This window comes from Pipistrellus hanaki, assembly GCF_964339955.1.
Source record: "Pipistrellus hanaki genome assembly, contig: scaffold_41, whole genome shotgun sequence".
Classification (NCBI taxonomy): domain Eukaryota; kingdom Metazoa; phylum Chordata; class Mammalia; order Chiroptera; family Vespertilionidae; genus Pipistrellus; species Pipistrellus hanaki.
This window is the reverse complement of record NW_028182292.1, coordinates 152192-160307: the sequence shown is the minus strand read 5'-3', so window position 1 is coordinate 160307 and position 8116 is coordinate 152192.

Here is an 8116-nt window from a genome sequence, read left to right as displayed (position 1 = left end):
GCACCACCCGCCCCCACCCACCGCCTCCGGAGGGAGGTCCTCTGGGGCCATATCAGGTTGAGGCCCTTCTCTCTTCCTGCCCCGCGGAGGGAGGGCCCGGCGGTGTGCCCGCAGGGAGCGACCCAGGGTCTGGGCGGGAGGAGGGCTGGGGTTGGGGGGGCTGAGACAGAGCGGAGGGGGTGCCCTGAGCGCAGCCTGAGGACCTCCATCCCAGGAGCCGCCCCTGCAGGTCAGGCCCGATGGGTGGGGGGGAGGCTGAGGGGCCACATGCAGCACCTGACACTGGCCAGGCACCCACGGCGGGGGACAGCGCCGGCCACCCCAGGGACAGAGCTCCCCGCGGAGGGGAGGGAGCTGAGGGGAGGGAGGGGCGGGGGAGGGGCAGGCACAGCGAGAGGGAGGGGGCGGGGCTGGGGGGCCACTGTGGAGCCCTCAGGTGGGGGCGGGCAGTGGGTGGGGTCACCTAGACCACTTTAGGGGAGTTTGGCTAAAAGAGGAGGTAGCCAGGCCAGCGTGGCTCAGTGGATAGAGCGTCGGCCTGCGCGTGGACTGAAGGGCCCGGGGTTCAATCCCCGTCAAGGGCACGTGCCCAAGTTGCAGGCTCCAGCCCCAGTGGAGGGCGCAGGAGGCAGCCACCAACGATTCTCACCACTGATGTTTCTCTCTTCCTCTCTGAAGTCAACAAAACGTATTAAAAAATAAAAACAAAAGCAGAGCAGGTAGAGGGGCCTGGGGTGGGAAGGGGTCTCAGGAGCCCTCCCCTGCCCCCAGCGGGCTCCCCCGAACTCCACCCCCTCTCCCCAACCCCCCCCCCCCCCCGCAGTGCAGCGGAGCCTCCCTGGCTCAGGGGCCGTCACTGGGGAGGTGGCGGGTGGGGACCGACTCCCTCCCCCCTCCCTCCCCTGGGCACCTCAGGGTGGCTGCTACCACCAGCAGCCAGCTCGGATCGGGCCTGGCACTCGGCGGTCAACAACCCCCCTTGGCCCGCCCTCTGCCCCATGCCCGCTGGGTGCCACCTGGGCCAGAGCCGCCAGGAGGGGACAGGCCCACTGACCACTGCGTGCCGTGTCCCTCCCTCCCATCGCGGTCCCCGTGGCCCCCCGTTACACGCACACACACGCACACTAACACATACGCACACACACACACACGCGCACACACACACGGGCTGAGGCCTCTCGGCTCCCAGCTTTCCCTGGGGACGAGGCGGCAGGGCCAGGGGGGCTGCGGCAGTGGAGGGCGTTAGGCAGGTACACGGGTGCCGCTGCCCCCGCTCCTCCCCCTGCCGGCGCGATGGCAGGAGGCACTTTCCGTGCTCACTGCCCGCTGCCCGCTGGTTCCCTGGCGACACTCATTCCCGCTGACGGCCGTCAGGGTGATGAGGCCGCGGAGTGAGTGAGTGTGTCCGGCTCCACTGCCCCCGGGGGGCCCCCAGCCCAGGTCGCTCTGCCCGCGCCCGGCACCGGCCCCCAGCCCCGCGGCCGGCATGGGGTGCCCCGGGCTTGTCCGGCCGCGGGGCTGGGGGCCGGTCCCGGGTTCTCGGCTTCCCAGGGCCATGGCCTCCCTCCCGGCAGCACCCACAGCGGACACGCAGCCCGGACGGGCTCACACCGGGACAGAGCCCCCCCTCCGGTGCTCCCATCCGGGTCCGGCTGGGCTGGGCCTCTGGCTCCCAAAGGGCCTGAGCCCCACCAGCGGGCACTCGGAGCGGCCCCACTGCCCGGCCCAGCGCAGGGGAGCCTCGTCACGGCCCGCAGGGCAGCCGCCCGGCAGCTGCCCAGACCCTGGCCGCCCCCCACATTGCCGCCCTCCCCTCCCCCAAGCTCTCTCCCAGGTCCCGGCAGCCCTGGCCGGCCGACTGGGCGCCTGAGTGCCAGGCTGGGAGGGGTCAGAGGTCAGGCTGGGTCTCAGGAGACACAGGAACCCAGAGTCCACAGGCTCTCTCTTGAGGACGCCGTCCCCGGGGCCTACACCCTGCCCTGCCCTCCCCGACACCAGGGCTTCCTTCAGACTCACGGGGCACCTGCCGTTCAAGTCTGTCACCCTCACCTCCACTTCCACCACCTCCTCCTCCACCATCACCTCCATCACCACCTCCACTTCCACCACCACCTCCTCCACTATCACCTCCTCCACCTCTACCTCCACCATCACCATCACCTCCTCCACCACCTCCTCCACCACCACCTCCACCACCACCTCCACCTCCACCACCATCACCTCCACCATCATCACTTCCTCCACCATCACCATCACCATCACCTCCTCCACCTCCACCACCACCTCCATCACCACCACCACCTCCACCTCCCCCACCTCCACCTTTACCACCACCTCCACCACCATCACCATCATCACCTCCATCACCTCCACCGCCCCCACCACCACCTCCACCATCACTTCCACCTCCATCACCTCCTCCACCATCACCTCCACCATCACCATCATCACCTCGTGAATTTCTAAGGAACACAAGAGCCAAACTGGCTCTTTTTGCCCGGGAGCAGTGAACGGGGATGTCCGGGCTGGGTGTTCTGGGAGGCGGAGGGTGGGGGAGCGCCCCAGGCGGAGGGCCCCCCTCTGTTCACCCCGACCCCCACCCGCTGCCGCGACCAGGTCTGTGCACTTGTCTTTTCTGGTCAATAAACCTCGCTGGGGGGCTGGGGAGCGGGCTGAGAGCCCCCCCCTCTCTCCTGGCTGTAATTAAGCGCGTGCAGCCTAATTAATTGAGTGGTCAGGATCTAATTAGCGGCTCGATGGAGACTGGAGGAGGGTGAAGGGCAACCTTGGGAGTGAGCGCGGCTCTCCGGGGGCCGCTCCCTCTGCCCGGCCCTGCCCTGCCCCCTGGGCTGCGCCGCACCCAGCACCCCCACCTCTGGCACCTCTGGCCTCTGCCTCCCCCCCACTGCGCCCCCGGCCTCTGCCTCCCCCCCCCCCCCCCGCACCTCCAGCCCCAGCCTCCTCCCCACCTGCACCCCCAGCCTCTGCCTCCCCCTGCCCCTGCGCCCTGGCCGGCCCACGGCCCCGCTGTTCTCTCTGACCACCTGACACGTGGGCTCTGGCCGCCTGCACCCCTGGCCTCGCTGCCCGAAGGCCGCCGTGGCCGTGGCCCATGGCCGTGGGCGTGGACGTCTGTGGCAGAGCCCACTCCTTCCTGGGACTCCTGTCTGGAGCCTCTGGCCGGGCCCTGGCGTCCTGGCCACCTGTGACCCCGGGCTCCCCGCCCCCGGCTTCCCCTCCCCCACCCCACACAGCCACCGGCGAGGGCACCTGCACACGGGGCTGCCAGGCTGGAGCCCGCTGGGAGGTGGGAAGGCGGGGAGGAGGGGAGGGGAGGGGAGGCTGGGGTGGGGGCCGAAGGAGGTGTGGGATCTGTCCAGCCCACGATCCCTGAGCTGCACCCCAGCCAGGCCTCCCCGCCCAGGAGGCAGGCTCTGAGGACGGCCTCTTGTTTCCGGAAGGAGCCCCTGGGAGGAGAGGAGAAGCCCCCTCCGCCTCAGTTTCCTCGTCTGTAAAGTGGGCGCGGATGACGCCTTCCCTGGGCGGGGAGGCCGGATGGCCTGGGACCAGGAGGGCCGGGCCGTGCATGAACTTGACCCAAGGGCCGGCCCAGACCTCTAGGTCGGCTTTGGGCCCCTCACGGAGGTCAGCGCATCCCCCCCTCCCCGTCCCTCCCCAGCCCGCCCCCCCACTCCCGGAGGAGGGGACAGGACGCAGGGAGGGTGAGGGGCTCCAGGGATGGGGCCTGGTGATCCTGGGAGCAGACGGACCGGGGTGTCAGATGGCATGGCCTTGGGGGACCCTCGCCACCCAGAAAGCATCTGGAGAGGCCGGGGACCCACCGGGGAGGGACGCGGGGCCTCAGGAGCCGGAGGGGGGGGAGACAGTGGCCGGGCGGCCTCCTGCCTCTGAAATGGCCCTGTGACCTGCGGCCAGGCCGGCCTCACCCACCCCACCAGGCCCTCGGGGCACAGGCCCTCCCCCCCCCACTGGCAGCGCCCCTCCCCCCACGCTGGCAGTGCCCTCCCCCCACGCTGGCAGTGCCCTCCCCCCCACGCTGGCAGTGCCCTCCCCCCACGCTGGCAGCGCCCTCACGGGACCGGAGCCGGGGGTGGGCTGGGTCTCAGGCCTCCGTCCGCCCGGGAACAATGCAGCTGCCGAGATTGGAAGGTGACCTCAGCGGCAGGGGCTCCCCCAGAGCCGGCCCTGCCGTCCCACACGGGCTCCCTGCTGGCTGGCCCCGCCCGCCTCTGCTGTGGTGGGGGGGCACCCTGGGCCAGGGGAGGGCACCCTGGGTGAGGGGAGGGCGGAGGGCGCCCAGGGTGAGGGGAGGGCACTGCCCAGGGTGAGGGGAGGGCAGCTGGGGGGGAGAGGGGTTTTCGCCCAGGGTGAGGGGAGGGCGGAGGGCACCCAGGGTGAGGGGAGGGCGTCCAGGGTGGGGGGAGGGCAGCTGGGGTGAGGGGGCAGGGGGGGCACCTGTGAGATGAGACACAGGGACGGGCTGCCTCCGACGGGGCCGGGGGTGGAGCCTGCAGCCGAGGCTCATGCCCGGACCAGAGTCGAACCCGGGCTCTCCTGTCCCGGACGAGGCTCTGTCCGCGGAGCACACGCCGGCTCCACAGTTCTCCGTGTGACCCCCGCAGCGGGTGCTCACCCTGAACCCCGTCCGTCCGTCTGACCAGAGCCTCCGCAGGGGTGTGGCCCGGGGCCGGGGCCCAGGAGCCAGGGCGTGGGTGCGGTGGGCAGTCCCCCTGCTGCCCCCCGGGGGCGGGCATTGGCCACCTTTGCGGGAGGCCCCTCCCTCCACGGCCCGGAGTCCCGGCCGTGCTGGCACCCCCAGGAGAGCCCACAATGTCCGCAGCCCCAGGCCCACCAGGCCAGGCGCCCCCCCCCCCCCCGGGCCTGCCCCCTCGCTCAGGCCAGTGAGGCTGCTCTGTATCCCGCCCCCCCCCGGGGATGAGCTCAGGCCCGGCGCCCCTCGCCGGCGGGCTGGGGGCGTCGCTGACCAGCGGCCTGGCTCCCGGGAGCTCTGGCCTGGGGAGCCGCTTCCTGGACACACGGTTCTGGGGGGGAGGGGCTCACAGGGGGCTGCCCGGTGCAGGGGCTTCAGACGCCGGGGTCCTTGATGGACAGGGACGTGGGGCAGACAGGAAGCAGCTGTCACCCCCTAATGGGCCGTGACCAATTGGGGTGCCAGGAGCTTCCGATCTGTCCCTGCCCCCCACCCCAGCTGGGCCGGGGCAGGCAGTTCCGGCAGCGGAGAGGGGTCAGCCGGGGCGGGGACCCACAGGACAGCGCGGTGCCCCCAGGTCTGTGGAGGCTGCGGGCCTGTGGGTGGGGAGGGGAGGGCGGCTGGCCGCTCGCTCTGCTCGGCTCTGCTCGCTCACTCGGGGAAGCTGAGCTCAGCGCCTGACCAGGGCCTCAGGGACCATTAACCCTCCGGCCGCCGGAGACCGTACTCACCGCTCCGCGCCCTCCGCCGCCCTGGGTCCCCGGCTGCTCCCAACCACTGCGGCCCTGGGCCCCACCGGAGCCTCTGACCCTGGCGCCAGCTCGGCTGTGGTTGGGGTGATCCTGGGGGACCAGGCCGGCTGGTCAGCAATGCCCCCACTGCGAGGGGCCTGGGCAGACCCGAGGCGCTGGGGGCGGGGACAGTACAGCCAGCGTGACCCCGGGCTGGACTGGCCTGAGCGTGGGGTGCCGGCCGGGGGCGGGGAAGGACGGGGGTTTGGAATCTGGCAGCTTTGGCATGCCCGCACATGGTGTTTTATGGAAGAGCCACGCTCAAGGGGCCAAAGAGCCACATGTGGCTCACGAGCCATAGTTTGCTGACCACAGGGCTAGGGTTCAAGCTAGGTTTAGGGCCAGAGTTATGGTTAGGGTTAGGGGTAAGGATAGGATTTGGGTTAGGGATAGGGGTAGGGGGTAGGGGTAGGGGTAGGGGTAGGGGTAGGGGTAGGATTAGGGGTAGGGGTAGGATTAGGGGTAAGGGTAGGGGGAGGGGGAGGGGTAGGATTAGGGGTAGGGGTAGGGGGAGGGGTAGGGGGAGGGGTAGGATTAGGGGTAGGGGTAGGGGTAGGGGTAGGGGGGAGGGGGGAGGGGTAGGGGTAGGATTAGGGGTAGGGGTAGGGGTAGGGGTAGGGGTAGGGGTAGGGGTGAGGGGGTAGGGGTAGGATTAGGGGTAGGGGTAAGGGTAGGGGTAGGGGTAGGATTAGGGGTAGGGGATGGGGTAAGGGTAGGGGTAGGGGTAGGATTCATGTGTAGAACTGTCGCAGGAGGGAAGAGGCGGTGTAGGGTGTCCCTGGGCGGGTCCGGGAAGCCCCGTTTCTGGCTGGAGAAGTTGGAATTGGGGGCTTGATCAGACATCGGCGTGTGGTTTGGTGAGCGATGGCGTTTCTGACTCTGCAGGGCTTTTCCTGTGCACTGGCAGCTCCCGTGTCCGCTGACCTTGACTCGGGACCGGAGATCCCTTCTGTCTGTTCTGCAGTCCGGCGGGTGCGGGCGGGGCAGCTGGGGGGGGCCTGGGGGGGAGGTTGGGGGCAGGGAGGCTGGGGTGGGGTGGGGAGGCTGGGGGCGGGGGAGGCTAGGGGTGTGGGGAGGCTGGGGGGAGGCTGGGGTGGGGTGGGGTGGGGGCAGGTGTCGGTCTCAGAGGTAAGCACCGGGTAATGAATGGCCGGGCCGGTGCGGACGGGCTGTGGAGCTGCCGGCCGGCTGCGGCATTATGAAGCTATGGATTTTTGAAGCCAGATTGATTTTCATTAATTTGGTAAAAATCTTTTCCTCTCCCTATAATTCTGTCTTAAAACGCTCCCCCTGACAGCTCGATAAGTCACTCCGGCCTAATGCACGTCTGGCTCGTCCACGGGGCGGGCGGGCGGGGGCCTCTGCAGGTAAAGGGGCCCTCGGCCAGGCCCCCCGGGGCCCTCAGTCAGCCGCTGGGAACAGCCCAGGCCCAGGCCCAGGCCCAGGCCCGGGAGCGGAGCAGCTGAGGCTGGGGACTCGGTGCCAGCCCAGGCCTCCGGGCCAGCCTCCTCCCCCAGCTCCGGCCCCCGTCTTGGGGGTGTCCCCGCACCCAGACCAGAGGGCCCTGGCCCTGGGCCCCACGCCCACCCCACCCTCCAGAGGCCTCAGGCCCAGAGCAGCCCACAGCTCCAGCCCCACCTCCAGAGGGACGGCCCTGGGCGGGCGGAGGGGGACAGGGACCCCTTCCTCTGCCCCCCGCAGCTCCTCCTCTTCTCCCTCTGCCCCCGGACATGGCTCAGCCGTCTGTCCCATTCCAGGCATTTCTCCTTGAGGCCCCCTCCCAGGCTTTTCTGGGGTCTCCAGACTGCCCCCGCCAGGGGCCCCGGACGATGCCACGGAGGCTCTGGGATGGGGGAGGGGGCAGAGGGACAGCCTCCGGGCAGACAACCCGAGTCCAGGCGCCCAGGCGCTGTGGCCCCCGGCCCAGCCACGTGCCCGGCATCCAGGGCGGGCGGCCTGCCCACTGGGCGCTGCTCCCGGCCGCCGGCCGAGCCCACCATCCTCCCGCCCGAGGCCCCGCCGGTTACGTCCGTCTACAGAGGGACAGAGGGACAGGGCTGGCCACTGGCCCCGGGGGAGGCCCTATGGGCGTCACCTGGCTCGGGCAGCCTGCTTGCCTCTGGCCCCCGCCCCCAGGCCTCTCCTGTCCCGTCTCCTGTGGGGCAATCCGGGAGGACCTCACCCCGTTCTCACATGTGTAAAAACCCTTTTTCTTTCTTTTAAAAAGACATTTTATTGATTTCTTACAGAGGAAGAGGGAATAGCGCTGGAAGCATCCATGGGAAACATGGATCACACCCACTGGGGAGGTGCCCACAACCACCGTACACGCCCTTGACCGGAGTCGAACCCCAGACCTTTCAGTCCGCAGGCCGACCCTCTATCCACGGAGCCAAACCAGTCAGGGTCCCTTTTTCTTTTTCCATGAGATATATTTTTATTGATTTCAGAGAGGAAGAGAGAGGGAGAAACATAGAAACATCAACGATGAGAATCACTGACCGGCTGCCCCCTGTACACCCCCCCATCACACCCACAACCCGGCAGGTGCCCTGGCCTCCGGGTTCGGGTGGGACCTCCAACACTGAGCCCG